This window comes from Zootoca vivipara, chromosome 7 (genome assembly GCF_965207765.1).
Source record: "Zootoca vivipara chromosome 7, rZooViv2.hap1.1, whole genome shotgun sequence".
Lineage (NCBI taxonomy): Eukaryota > Metazoa > Chordata > Lepidosauria > Squamata > Lacertidae > Zootoca > Zootoca vivipara.
The window spans coordinates 10,426,965-10,440,965 of record NC_142590.1 but is presented as its reverse complement, the minus strand read 5'-3'; the positions used below and the strand labels follow the sequence as shown (position 1 = coordinate 10,440,965).

General features: G+C 43.3%; 1 protein-coding gene across 37 annotated transcripts in view; it reads left to right on the top strand.

Moving 5' to 3' along the window:
• Positions 1-583: 583 nt before the first annotated feature.
• Positions 584-14,001, top strand: part of PDC (phosducin) — a 102,770-nt gene continuing 89,352 nt past the window's right edge. For 28 of the 37 annotated variants that reach the window (XM_088674917.1, XM_088674910.1, XM_088674919.1 and 25 more), the window contains exon 1: positions 918-1,076. The gene's annotated coding sequence lies outside the window, so the exon portion shown is untranslated. Of the gene's footprint in view, positions 638-915; positions 1,077-1,917; positions 2,170-12,423; positions 12,504-14,001 lie in introns of those variants that run through there. The other 9 variants (XM_060276662.2, XM_088674907.1, XM_088674918.1 and 6 more) reach the window with 7 other exon arrangements.

Genomic DNA, 14,001 nt, shown 5'->3' with positions numbered 1-14,001 from the left:
ACCAAAGCAGCACACGGAAACGCCGTTTACCTTCCCGCTGGAGTGGTACCTATTTATCTACTTGCACTTTGATGTGCTTTCGAACTGCTAGGTTGGCAGGAGCTGGGACCGGAAAACAGGAGCTTGCCCCGTTGCGAGGATTCAAACCGCCAACCTTCTGATCGGCAAGCTCTTGGCTCAGTGGTTTAGACCACAGCGCCACCCGCGTCCCTCATCAGAAACATTAGCTTTTCATAATTCAGTAATGATGTATGCTCTTTGGACCTTAACTGTTCAGTGAATACTGCTGTTAAATAATCTTAGTGGGTTGAGGTATTCAGCATAAATAAAAAGTCAAGATGCTCTTTAGGCAAATATTCATACAAGTACCAAATAGAAAGCGCTGTAAAATCTACATTAATCTCAAGAATTCGTTCATTCTTGCTTTTGCTTTTAAAATGGATAGTCTACCTCCCTGTGCGCAAAGACCAAACATTTAAGATGCCTTTACAAAAAAGCAAAACCAAAAGCATTTGTTTTTTGTTTAATTATTTAAAAAATTAAACACACTACCTTTCATCCAGGTTTTTTTTTCTTTTTTCAGTTCCGGCACCTCTCAGGTGGGCGCCTCTGCCATTATAAGAGAACATGGTTCATGGTGAGTTCTGGCACCTCTTTTTCTAGAAAAATAGCACTGCTTTCATGTGTCATCCCTAGCTAGCAGGACCAGTGGTCAGGGATGATGGGAACTGTAGTCCCAAAACATCCGGAGGGCTGAGTTTGCGTCTGCCTGGTCTAGGGTATGTCCCACCAAAGCTAGTGTTTTTGAAGGAGGTGATCTGGATGGGTTAATTTCTTAAAGGACAGGTTTTTTACAAGCAAGAAGAGCGCCGTAGCTTTCCCTCCTCCATACAAAACAATGCATCATTCATTATATTCTGTGGCACTCTGTTCCTACAACCACCGTCGGAGTTTCCTGTGTTTCGCTCACTGATGCAATGGTAACTTCTGCTGCTGTGGGATGCCAGGAAACAAAACTGAGATTTCAGTAACGGGATATTATTTTTGGAGGCAACGTGTTCATGGAGCAAATGCAGGTCAGCATTTACTCATTTATTGAAAAATCCGTTGAACCTTCTAACTAGGTTGTTTCATATTGAATTTCCTGCGGCAATGCTGACTTTCATTGCTGGGAAGGGAAGCGCTCAACCAATATTTGTTTTAAAGAGAGGTAGGGGGTTTTGCAGGGAGGGGAAAAATTTTGGTGCCTTCCAGAACCACAGCCTTAGCCCTGCAAAGTCCTTCCTCATATTTAGTTTTTTGACAGGCATAAGTAGCAAGTGATTGTGTTCTTCACCCTTGAAAGAGATTTTTTTTTCCTGGGTGTATTTCTCCAGAATTCTTTGTAATAGTGGAAACACCACTGCTTCTTTTCAGATATTTTTCATAAAACAATTCTGGAAATATTGAAAGTTGATGGTCATTAACACTGTCTTTTGACATCAGTCTTTGAACACATAAAGAGGGACACTCTTCTCATTTTGGTTTGTGATAGCTCAAATTGTACCTTTAATACCACCCCACCTTTCATGCCAATCATTCAACAAACCCAAAAGAAAAAGAGAAGAAAATGGATGATAAAGGGACAGTTTTGTTGAATCTTACGTATTATTAAGGGAATGATTATAGAACAGTCATGGGAAGCAGTGGCATAGCATGCGAGACACAAGGGCGGTTTAGGGGAGTTTTTAATGTTTGACCTTTTCTTGTGCTTTTAATATCCTGTTGGAAGCCGCCCAGAGTGGCTAGGGAGGCCCGGCCAAATGGGCGGGGTGTAGGTAATAAATTCTTCTTCTTCTTCTTCTTCTTCTTCTTCTTCTTCTTCTTCTTCTTCTTCTTCTTCTTCTTCTTCTTCTTCTTCTTCTTCTTCTTTGTTAGGGGCACAAGATTTCAACACCTGGTGCTGCCTCAATACAGCTTCAGGCTTCCGTCACTGGGCTCTGATGCAAACAAGTGACCTGGGAGGTTGAATGGTTTAACTTGGTACAAGGCAGAGACAAATATAGCTGACCTAGTGAAAGGTTGCATGGAAGTCATTCTGCAGGTCATTAAAAACCAAGTTCTCCCTGGAACGGTTCTTGGAAGTGTGAGCCCAAGACAAAGAACAGGAGCCAACACACATTCCATAGTGTAAGTGTCAGTTTACATTGGATTGTTTGGATTACACCTTATTGGAATGTGCACTAATTAGATCTACCCTAGAAAGGTTTCAGCTCAAGGAAAGGATGTCACCTCTTAGAGACTTTACAGACTTAGGAGGAACGCCTCTTAACTTTCTCAAGTCATGATTACTGCCTGAATCACTACATTTCTTGGCTGGATTCCCCCCAACCCACCCCCTCAAGCAGCAATTGACGTCAACATTGCCAATCATTAATTCGTCAAGTTACACGTTTGTAATTTGCACAAGTGCCTAAACCCTGAATACAAGCCCCATTAATCAAACATTCCAGAGTCTGTTGCTGCTACACAACAGTCTCGTGTGTTATTTTAAACAGTAACGAGGCTATTTATTTATTTTAAGAGTGAAAAAAAAAGATTAGGAAAAGGAGTGAAATGCTCAGATCATGGATTGTGAAAGAGCCATGGGCGGGGGTAGGGTTTTCCAAGGTGGGGTTCCCTTCTCTAGGGGTGAATGAGAGGTCAGCAGATGTTCTGGGCATCTTCTGGCACACAGGCCATCAGAATGACAGAACTGCAAAACCAATGGGCCATTGAAGAGCACATTGGGCACAGCTTCACACTATACATAGTAAACATTTATTTTAACACCACTACAGCAAACATATAGAGGCAGGGCAGTCTCGAGCAGGTCGGCCGCCCTGGTGCTGAGGGGTGGAGATCGCTTCGGTGCCCCCGCCCTCGCAGGGCGCAGCATGGTTTCCGCGCGGCTTCGCCACGCGGCACCCAGCCTACCGGCCCAGCGCCCTGGCACACCGCGCCACCGGGGGTCTACCTAGAGCCGGCCCTGTATAGAGTACAAGTAACATATCATGTGCATATCTGCTTCTTAAAATGTCATTAGTGTAAAAGTATCTGGAAAATGAATAGGCGTGGGGTGCCCATACAAATATAGATGAGTAGCTCAAGATCTGTGCATATGTTTTTATGTTATCAACACTTGCTGTGGGCAACATGACAGCAAACACATTCAGGTATACTGGGCCCAGGCCATTTAGGGCTTTAAAGGTCAGCACCGACACTTTGAATTGTAGGTCTTTCAGGCCTGGTGTTATATGGTCTCAACGGCCACTCCCAGTCACCAGTCTAGCTGCCGCATTCTGGATTAATTGTAGTTTCTGGGTCACTTTCAAAGGTAGCCCCACGTAGAGAGCATTGCAGTAGTCCAAGTAGGAGATAACCAGAGCATGCACCACTCCAGGAAGACAGTTTGCGGGCAGGTAGGGTCTCAGCCTGCGTACCAGATGGAGCTGATAGACAGCTGTCCTGGACACAACTTGCTCCAACAGTGCCTGAAACCCACGTGCATCATTCTATACTTCTAAGTCCACATTACCGCATCTCATTCTCTTCGCTTGAGAATGGTGAGCTTAAAAAGCCAGCCTTCTTATTTGGAGTCTAGCCCTGCATCTACGCTCCATTACTTCTCTCCTACTTCTCGCCAGTGCCAGCAATGTTCCAGGAAAGGGTCCTAGAGGAGGCAGTGGTTGGTTCCTTGGGAGTGTCAGAGTTGTAGTCTCACTGATACCTGCTCAGGGTCCTCTTGGCAGGGCCAGAGTTAGGGCCTGCATCTGAATCTAGCCCTTCCATGGCTTTCGTGTTGATCCTTTGAACCTGGCTAGTGCCATCACATTAGGTTGGAGCCTTCCTTGTGAGCAGGGACACAATGAATATATCTGAACTCTGTTTCTGTTTCTTCTACACTGCAAGTGGCTGTGACATATAATTTTATATGCAGCTACCGATCACTGGATTAGTTAGCTTTTTGTAGTTGCTGGTACTATCATCTAATAGGTGTGATCTAATCTGTCCCAGCTCCTCCCAACCAAGCAGTTCAAAAGCACCCATTCAAGTAGATAGGTACTGCTGCGGCCGGAAGGTAAATAGCCTTTCCGTGCGCTCTGATTTTCGTCATAGTGTTTCTGTTGCGCCAGTAGTAGTTTAGTCCTGCTGGCCACATGACCCAGAAAGCTGTCTGTGGAAAAACGTCAGCTCCCTCGGCCTGAAAGTGAGATGAGCACGGCAACCCCATAGTCGCCTTTGACTGGATTTAACCGTCCAGGAGTCCTTTACCTTTTACCTTTACCTAGACTGTAGATAGGCAACCACCTACAAGTCAAACGTATACCTCTTTGACCTCCATAAATGAAAACAGGGGGAATGTTGTGTACATGTGGAAAGGCTTGGGGTGGAGTCTAGCCTACTGATGCTGTGACCTGGTGGACAACAGTGGGCAAACACAATCAAGACTCAAATGAGCCTGAGCTAGAAAGTAGGAACTCAAGGTGCACGTGCAGAAATGGTGGCAAAAACCTGTGCAAATTTATTATGTTGCATTTCTGCTAGACATAATAATGGATATCTAGGATGACAACCACAGGCTACAGCCTGTTTCAAACCCCTGCCCTTTGGCCTTGGAGGCATCTTCTAAATTGCCAGCTGTAGGCTATTATGAATTCGTTTTTGATGTGGGGAAAGCTCGTTATTAAGACATTATCTAACTGAAGCAACCGAAATAGCTGCATTGATCATTATCTTAGGGCAATTAAGCTCAGAAATGCAACTGCTGTAAGAACAAAGTACGCCTATTTGTTGCTTTAACTCCCCACCCCCAAATACTACACAAGACCCGAATAAGCCTTACAATAATAATTATTTCTCTCTGCAAACTATCATAAGACTGGAAGGATGGAAACATATTTGCCAACCTGGGTGGTCTTGCTTTTTGGTTCATTCACTGGCTGATGTAAAACATTGTAGGATTTGCAGCAAAGCTTTCTTAGCGGCAACACTGGAGCTTGTAAATTGTATATCTGAGACAAACCCACCTGGCTTCTCTAAACACTGCAAGTCAAATAGTTACATAAGCATCCCTAGGTCAGTTTAGCAGGATCAAGGGATACATATTGACCTGTACCAGTTATTCCCATGTGCCTTTTGAGGAGCCTAAGATGCTGAGGGACCCAGGTGGTGCTGTGGTTAAACCACTGAGCCTAGGGCTTGCTGATCAGAAGGTCAGCAGTTCGAATCCCTGTGACGGGGTGAGCTCCCGTTGCTTGGTCCCAGCTCCTGCCAACCTAGCAGTTCGAAAGCACGTCAAAATGCAAATAGATAAATAGGAACCGCTACAGCGGGAAGGTAAACGGCGTTTCCATGTGCTGCTCTGGTTTGCCAGAAGCGGCTTTGTCATGCTGGCCACATGACCTGGAAGCTATACGCCGGCTCCCTTGGCCAATAATGAGAGATGAGCGCGCAACCCCAGAGTCGGTCACAACTGGACCTAATGGTCAGGGGTCCCTTTACGATGCTGAAATTTAGCAAGTGAAGAGTTCCCCATTTTTTAAATTTTTTTTTTAGGAAAAGATTCAGCTGCTTCTTTTCTTTCTTTTCTTTTTTTAAAAAAATCATTTTTATTAATTTTCCAATAAAAACAGCCAATTAACATATCCATAATCATAATCCAGCTGCTTGTTTTCCACGAGACAAGCTAAAGGCACGAGAGTTAGGCCACCAAAAGTAAAGATAGCAACCTCAATGGTGCTGTGTTTCATATGGTTTGACATGCTTTGACATTGCAGAGTGAAACGTGCTGTTTTATACAGTCAGATCAATCTAGTTCAGTATTGTCTAGGGTTGAGAAACCTATGGCATTCCAAAAGCTAATGGTCTCCTACTCCCATCAGCTCCAGAAGCATGGCCAGGGATGATGGGAGTTGTAGTCCAACAACATATGGAGTGCCACAGGTTTTATACCTGGTCTATTCTGACTGGCAGCCGCTCCCCAGAGTTTCAAATAGGAATCATTCTCAGCCCTGCCTGGCTAAGGACTGAAGTTTGGACCTTCCATGTGTTCATAGAATCATAGAATTGTAGAGTTGGAAGGGACCCCAATGATCATATATTTCCAACTCCTTGCACTGCAGGAATATGCATCTGTCCCATACAAGGATCGAACCTGCAACCTTGCCATTATCAACACCATGCTCTAACCAGCTGAGTTAAACATGTGCTGTACAATTGAGCAACATTCATTTCTGTGCAGGGTAGTTTTTCAGGACATATGTATAACGTGTTTCCCAATTATTCCCAAAGCAGGCAACATGCATTGAAACACAAGCTTAGTGAAAGTTTACCCTAAAAAACAACCCCACAGGTACAGCCAGGTGTCTGGCTGTAGAGCAGAAGTGAAGCAAAGACTCCATGACCTACAATGTTTGGCGGGGAAGAGAGGGGATTATATCTATCTTTGCGTGGATAAAGTCACCCACACACACTGGAAAGAATTTTATAGCAAATGTTCACCAGGAACCATCTGAGAAATATTTTCCCTTTCGTCTCAAATGCCAGTACTTGTTCACTGGTGGATAATTCAAATGACTTTTACAACTGTAAACATATAGTAATCCCAGACATTGGAATGCATGCAAATGGTGATGTTCCTTTTGTTTGCCCTAAAATACAACAGCTGAAGGCCATCTCCTTTGTAAAGAAAATGTTTGGAGATCCACCCATGCTTGCCTAACATTGCTGTCATAGAAGTAAAGAGTAGGAAAAGCACTTTTTCAAAATAAATATAAAGTGAGTACTTTATATTATGAACAAGTCTGAAAAATATGTATATTTTCCTGCCTTCCTTTCTACAAATATTAGTGGCCGAAAGAAACTTTCTAGTTTAAGACCTGCAAAGGTCTGCCAAATTTAGACTGGACTAGTGATGAACAAACTCCTACCACCACCACTCTCATCATATTGACTAAGAAAGAAACCACAATATTTCTCCTAAAATAAATAGCTTTACCCTCCTTGAATTTGGCCAATCCTTTTTTAAAAGCCATCCAAGTTGGTCACCATCACTGTCTCTTGTGGGAGTGAATTTCACAATTTATCTATGTGTTGTGTAAAAGCATACTCCTAATTAATAACTTAATTAATAAAGACCTTGGGACTTGTATACCACGAGACGTTTTCCACCAGTTCACATCAACCAAGATCTTCCGAGGAGACCTTCTAGTTGGTCTATGAGCAGTGAATTGTCACATCACAGCTCTTCTTAGTGATAGCATCCACCCACTGGAATGCCCTCCTTTGGGTAATTCATGAGGCGAAGCAAGTAATAACTGTCTCTCAAAAATGTATATGTTTACTTGAGATTCTTTGGACTTGGTCTTTTTAACTTTTTAATTGCCTGTTTTGGACACTGCTCAGTTTTCTTTATGATATACAGTTTTGTTATGATCTTGTTTGTATCAAGATGTTATGATGCCATTTGATGAATGTCTGTTTACAAACTGCTTTTATGTAAGCCACACACACACACACACACACACACACACACACATATATATATGTTGTTGTTGTTTAGTCATTTAGTCGTGTCTGACTCTTAGTGACCCCATGGGCCATAGCACGCCAGGCAGTCCTGTCTTTCACTGCCTCCCGCAGTTTTGTCAAACTCATGTTCATAGCTTCGAAAACACTGTCCAACCATCTCATCCTCTGTCGTCCCCTTCTCCTTGTGCACTCAATCTTTCCCAGCATCAGGGTCTTTTCCAGGGAGTCTTCTCTTCTCATGAGGTGGCCAAAGTATTGGAGCCTCAGCTTCAGGATCTGTCCTTCCAGTGAGCACTCAGGGCTGATTTCCTTCAGAATGGATAGGTTTGATCTTCTTGCAGTCCATGGGACTCTCAAGAGTCTCCTCCAGCACCATAATTCAAAAGCATCAATTCTTCAGCAAACAGCCCTCTGTATGGTCCAGCTCTCACTTCCATACATCACTACTGGGAAAGCCATAGCTTTAACTATATGGACCTTTATCAGCAAGGTGATGTCTCTGCTTTTGAAGATGCTGTCTAGGTTTGTCATTGCTTTTCTCCCAAGAAGCAGGCGTCTTTTAATTTCGTGACTGCTGTCACCATCTGCAGTGATCATGGAACCCAAGAAAGTAAAATCTCTCACTGCCTCCATTTCTTCCCCTTCTATTTGCCAGGAGGTGATGGGACCAGTGGCCATGATCTTAGTTTTTTTGATATAAAATTTCAAAAACAGCAAACAAACAAAATAATAAGAGTTCCCTCTCCCTGCTGCCATGGGAATGTCTCTGGTCCTTGCCCTACCAACATCAGCAGAAGTAAATTTGGGGCATTTGGGGGACATGCAAAGAAAGGACCATTGGGGGTTACAGAGGGTGCATAGCCACTCTAGTCCCTTGAAGCACCCTCAAACCAGAGGAAAACCATGCCACCTCAGGAAATATAAAAAAATAAGAATAGCTCTGCTGGATCAGGCCAGTGGTCCATCTAGTCCAGCATCCTGTTCTCACAGTGGCCAAATAGATGCCCATGGGAAGAATGCAAGCAGGACCTGAGTGGCAAGAGCCCTTTCTCTTCCTGTGATTTTCGGCAGCTGGCATTGCTAATAGCCATTACTAGCCTTATTCTCCATGAATTCGTCTAATCCTTTTTTTGAAGTCATTGAAGTTGGTAGCCCTCACTGCCAAAGTCAGTGTCATTTCTTCCTGTTGTCAAGGCTTCAGGGAATCCTATCCCTCCCTCCCTCCCACGGTGGGATGCTAAGAAGCCAAAAACAAAACGCACCAAGAAGAGCTCTTACCAAATAATTTATTCAACATTCACAGAGAGAGAGAGACAAAGGAATGCCATTTCTCTTAGATAATGGTGTTGCTCCAAGTAAAGTCCCACCCCTTCAGTCCCTCTTATTCCACGTCATCCCTGTGCTGGCTGATCTTTTGCTTTCTGCCTCTGAGTTTTCTGTTCTATTACTCTCAAAACTAAACTTACAAGATTTTTTTTCAATGAATCTGGGGAAACTTTTCAATTTCAATGGATTTTGTATGGGGACTGATTTGTAAATTCTTCAAAGTTTGCAACTCTAACTCTAACCATGGGCATCAATCCACGCAAAGCTGAGATCTTTGAAACGTAACCGAGTTTGGAATGTTTAATATTGACTGGATATTGATAAATGATGAAGAGAGCATAAAGAAGTGAGACTGAAGCAGGTTTGCATCTTGTCCATAAAAATAGATGTGGGTAAAAAGCATTCCTTTCTTGAGGTGTTCTAATAATACTTCCTAGTTTGAGGGGGGGGGAGCTTCTATTAAAGGAATTAGAGCAAATCAGTCAGGCCATTTTTATTGGTGCAGTAGTATTTTGTTTTTTGCTTTGTTTATTTTGCATTCCTTGGATGTGCCTTGCCAGATTCAACAAATTCTCTGGAGGCATTTCTAATAAAGATATAATCACCAGGCTTGCTATTTATGGATTACTTTACAACCATGTTCAGGGAGATTTGGAATACACTAATTATAGCTCCAGCTGCTGCTTGAATGGAAGCTTTTTTTATTACATCTAGAGATACAAATGAGATCAACAAGCAAATGGTTGACATATTTCACACATCACAACAGCAAAATTGGTCACATTTTATATCATATATATATCATGATATATATATATACCGGTATATATCATCCTATATAATAAAGTGCAAGTGTCTCTGCGACCAGTATTCCCTGTGTCCCTGGGTTTGCGCTACTGCGCATGTGCCCCACAGAAACAGGGATTGGATGCAGAGACTGCACACACACACACACACACACACACACACACACTCTCCCCACCCACCCCCCACCCCTCTGCCAACCGCCGCTCCCGGCCGGACAAGTGCCTCACTGCGCGAGGAGGTGGCTGCTTCCTTTGCCGCCACCGCAGAAAGAGGCTGAATCGCAGCCTTTTCCTGGGCGCCCGCTGGCCAGCTGGGCTCAGCGGAGTGCCCCGACGAAGCGGCGGCCTTGGGAGGGGCCAGCCGCCCCCCCCAAGTGCCACCGCCGCCAAAAGAGGCCGAATCACGGCCTTCTCCTGGGCGTCTGCTGGCCAGCTGGGCTCAGCGGAGCACCCCGATGAAGCGGCGGCCGTGGGAGGGGCCAGCCGGCCCCCCCACGCGCCGCCGCCGCCGCCGCCAAAAGAGGCCGAATCGCGGCCTTCTCCTGGGCGCCCGCCAGCTAGCTGGGCTCAGCGGAGGGCCCCGACAAAGCGGCGGCCGTGGAAGGGGCCAGCTGGCCCCCCACGCGCCGTCACCGCCAAAAGAGGCCGAATTGCAGCCTTCTCCTGGGTGCCCGCCGGCCAGCTGGGCTCAGCGGAGTGCCCCGACGAAGCGGCGGCCGTGGGAGGGGCCAGCCGCCCCCCCACGCGCTGCCGTCGCCAAAAAAGGCTGAATGTTCTAGCGCCCGTTTATTAAACGGGCTGAATGACACTAGTGATATATAATATATCATATTATGTTGATATGGGGGGTGGAGAGAGATATCAACTGAAAACCATTATTGTAATACTATCCTAGTAAATTTGACTATTACATAGTTACTGGCAGGATTGACACTTCCATTTATATATGCTTTTCATTATTATTATTTTCCCGCCTATGTTGTTTTTGAAAGCAATAATACAGTATGGCATACAAAAATTAACTATTAACCTGCCATCTTATGGCGCCGTGGTCTAAACCACTAAACCTCTTGGGCTTGCTGATCGGAATGTGGGCGGTTCGAATTTGCATGATGGAGTGAGCTCCCATTGCTCTGTCCCAGCTCCTGCCAACATGGCAGTTTGAAAGCACACCAGTGCAAGTAGATAAATAGGTATTGCTGTGGTGGGAAGGTACAGTAAACAGCATTTCCAGACGCTCTGGCACTTGTCATGGTCCTCTCTGTGCCAGAAGTAGTTTAGTCCTGCTGGCCACATGACCCGGAAAGCTGTCTGTGGACAAACGCCGGCTCCATCGGCCTGAAAGTGAGATGAGAGCCGCAACCACATAGTTGCTTTTGACTGGACTTAACCGTTCAAGGGTCCTTTACCTTTACCTTTTTACCTTATGGTCCCTAGGAGGGCATCTTACAGGCAACAGCAGATCTCCTTCTCTGAGGACACAGAGAAAGAGAGGATTCTCTTTTTGAATTGGAATGCCAGACTTTGGCATAACTTGGCTTGGTTTTTTTGTTTTTTGTTTTGCATAGGTTCAACCATCTCTTGAGATAACATTTTAAAAAAAACTCAGCACGAGAGTTCCCAAGGTGGGGCAGCAGCCTTTGCCCCCACTCAGATTCTGGATGCCAGTTTGAATCAAGATGGTGCTCTGAAATGCAACTTTGGCATGACTTTATTGGCACACCGCCTCTTGAGATAGTGTTTCCAAACTCGGCTTGAGGTTTCCTGGGGTGGGAGTGGCTGTTTTCATTGAGGTTCGGGTGCCGGGTGCCATTGTGATTCAAGATAGCAGACTGAAATGTGACTTTGGAAGGGCTTCATCCATTTTTGGTGTCTCAGGTCCAAACTCACAAATTGCAGTATTGAAAAATCACTTCTTCCATTTTTTAGTTTCTACAAATTCTGGGCAATGCCAGGCACTGCCCACTAGTCTGATATAAAATTAGCTGGCCTCTTTCACTATAAAAGCACATACTTCTTGCTTGGCCCATATACTTCAGGAGTAGAGCTGAAGTGAATCTCCCCTCCAAATTCACTATCACAGATTTTTATATCAAGTACTCTGAGCATTCACTACTTTTATTTATTTATCAGTTGGCATCAAATAGTATTTAGCAGTGCACCTTATTTGATTGTTTTCATGCAATAGCATTTGAAGCCTATAATATAATATAATATAATATAATATAATATAATATAATATAATATAATATAATATAATACAATATATAATAAAATATAATATAATATATAAATTTATACCCCGCCCATCTGGCTGAGTTTTCCCAGCCATTCTGGGTGGCTCCCAACATAATAAAAAGGTGATAAAATATCAAACATTTAAAACTTCCTTAAACAGGGCTGCCTTCTGTTGTGGCATTTTATATTTGATACTAGCCAAAATTAAAAAAAAAATCAAACTGTAATGACCAATCAAAAGTCAAATTTCTAATATTGAGGTAAAATCCTCTATTTAGATTTCATGTTTGAAATCTAAACAGACTTGGAAATGTTGGTGAATTTTAAAGTTGTGAGGTCCTTTGAATTCTAGAATCTTGATTAAAAAAAGAGAGTTTCGAATCTGGTGGTTACTAAAAATATAAATCAGTGTGACCTTAAATGGTTAGTGTTTCCAGCCTTCCTTTGACCTTTTATTCCGTGACAACTCATGATGATGTGCCTTTGTTTACTCCTTTGTTAGAAAACAGAGAGTGATGTAAGCAGCAGACCCGAAGCAATGTTAGGCAATGGACTGCTATTGTGGCTTTCCCTTATACGGAGGTGCGTGTTCCTTCTATCTGTTCTGTCCTATTTGAATCTCTAACATGCAGTCAACCACTATCAGCTTTCTTGAACAATAAGCAACAAGTACTTAAAATTCCAAGGGAATGGGTCATGTATGACAGACAAATCTAATCAGAGTCATGTGTGGCTTTCAATTCTTTCACAGTGAGATGGAACATCACCCAGTTTAAAATGAAACTAGCTTAACCAGGTAGTCCCAAACCCACATGCAGTCATACCTCGGGTTATGGCCGCTTCAGGTTGCACGCTTTCGGGTTGCGTACCACGCCAAACCCAGAAGTCCCGGAATAGGTTACTTCCGGGTTTCAGTTCTCGCGCATGCGCAGAAGTGCTAAATCGCGCTTTGCGCATGCGCAGATGTGGCACTGCGGGTTGCGTATGCTGCTGGTTGAGAATGTGTCTCCTGCACGGATCATGTTCACGATCCGAGCGTCCACTGTACACTAATCCTCTTAGTTTCAACTCTGGAGGTAGCAGAAGGCAAGAACTTGCTTGCTTTATTGCAAATAGGCAATATATAAGGTTCCACCACAAGTGGCTTCACACACACACACACACACACACACATATATATATATATAATGTTTAAATGAGTATTCTAAATTGTAAAACAGAAAATTTTATATACCGTATTTTTCCATGTGTAAGACGCCCCCATGCATAAGACTTGCATAATATTTTGGGGGACTCCAAATTAAGAAAACACCCCTCATCACTACCCGTGTATAAGACAAGCGCAAATTTTAAACCCAATTTATTGGTTTAAAAAAATCGAGCCTTATACACAGAAAAATACACACACACACACACACACACACACACACACAATTTTTATTAAATTTTCTGTTTTACCATTTAGAATACTCATTTAAACAACCTTAAAATATTAATGATTCCCCTTCTTCTTCTCTTTCCATGGTTCATTTTGCATATCATAAATCCCTGCATATTTACATAAACTAAACCATTCAGTATCCCATTATTACATCTATCAAAACTTATTTACTCTGTTGAATTTATCTTAATGCTGTCAGCATTTTCAAGTGTACACAAATCCCCCCCCATATATTCAACAAACATTTTCCAGTTACAGGTAGGTAGCCGTGTTGGTCTGAGTCGAAGCAAAATAAAAAAAATCCTTCAGTAGCACCTTAAAGACCAACTAAGTTTTTATTTTGGTATGAGCTTTCGTGTGCATGCACCCGAAAGCTCATACCAAAATAAAAACTTAGTTGGTCTTTAAGGTGCTACTGAAGAAACATTTTCCAGTCTTCTTAAAACATATGTTCTTCTTGTTCTCTTATTCTGTATGTTAAGTCTGCAAGCTGCCATTCTTCTTTAGTTGGGACCTCACTCATTCTCCATGTTTGAGCCACCACAAGTGGTTTCCACTCCTTCCCTATCTTTTTTATCCCATTTTTGGAGCATGTTGACGTCTTTATCTGATGACACCCAGTTTCATTTTGCCTTTTCT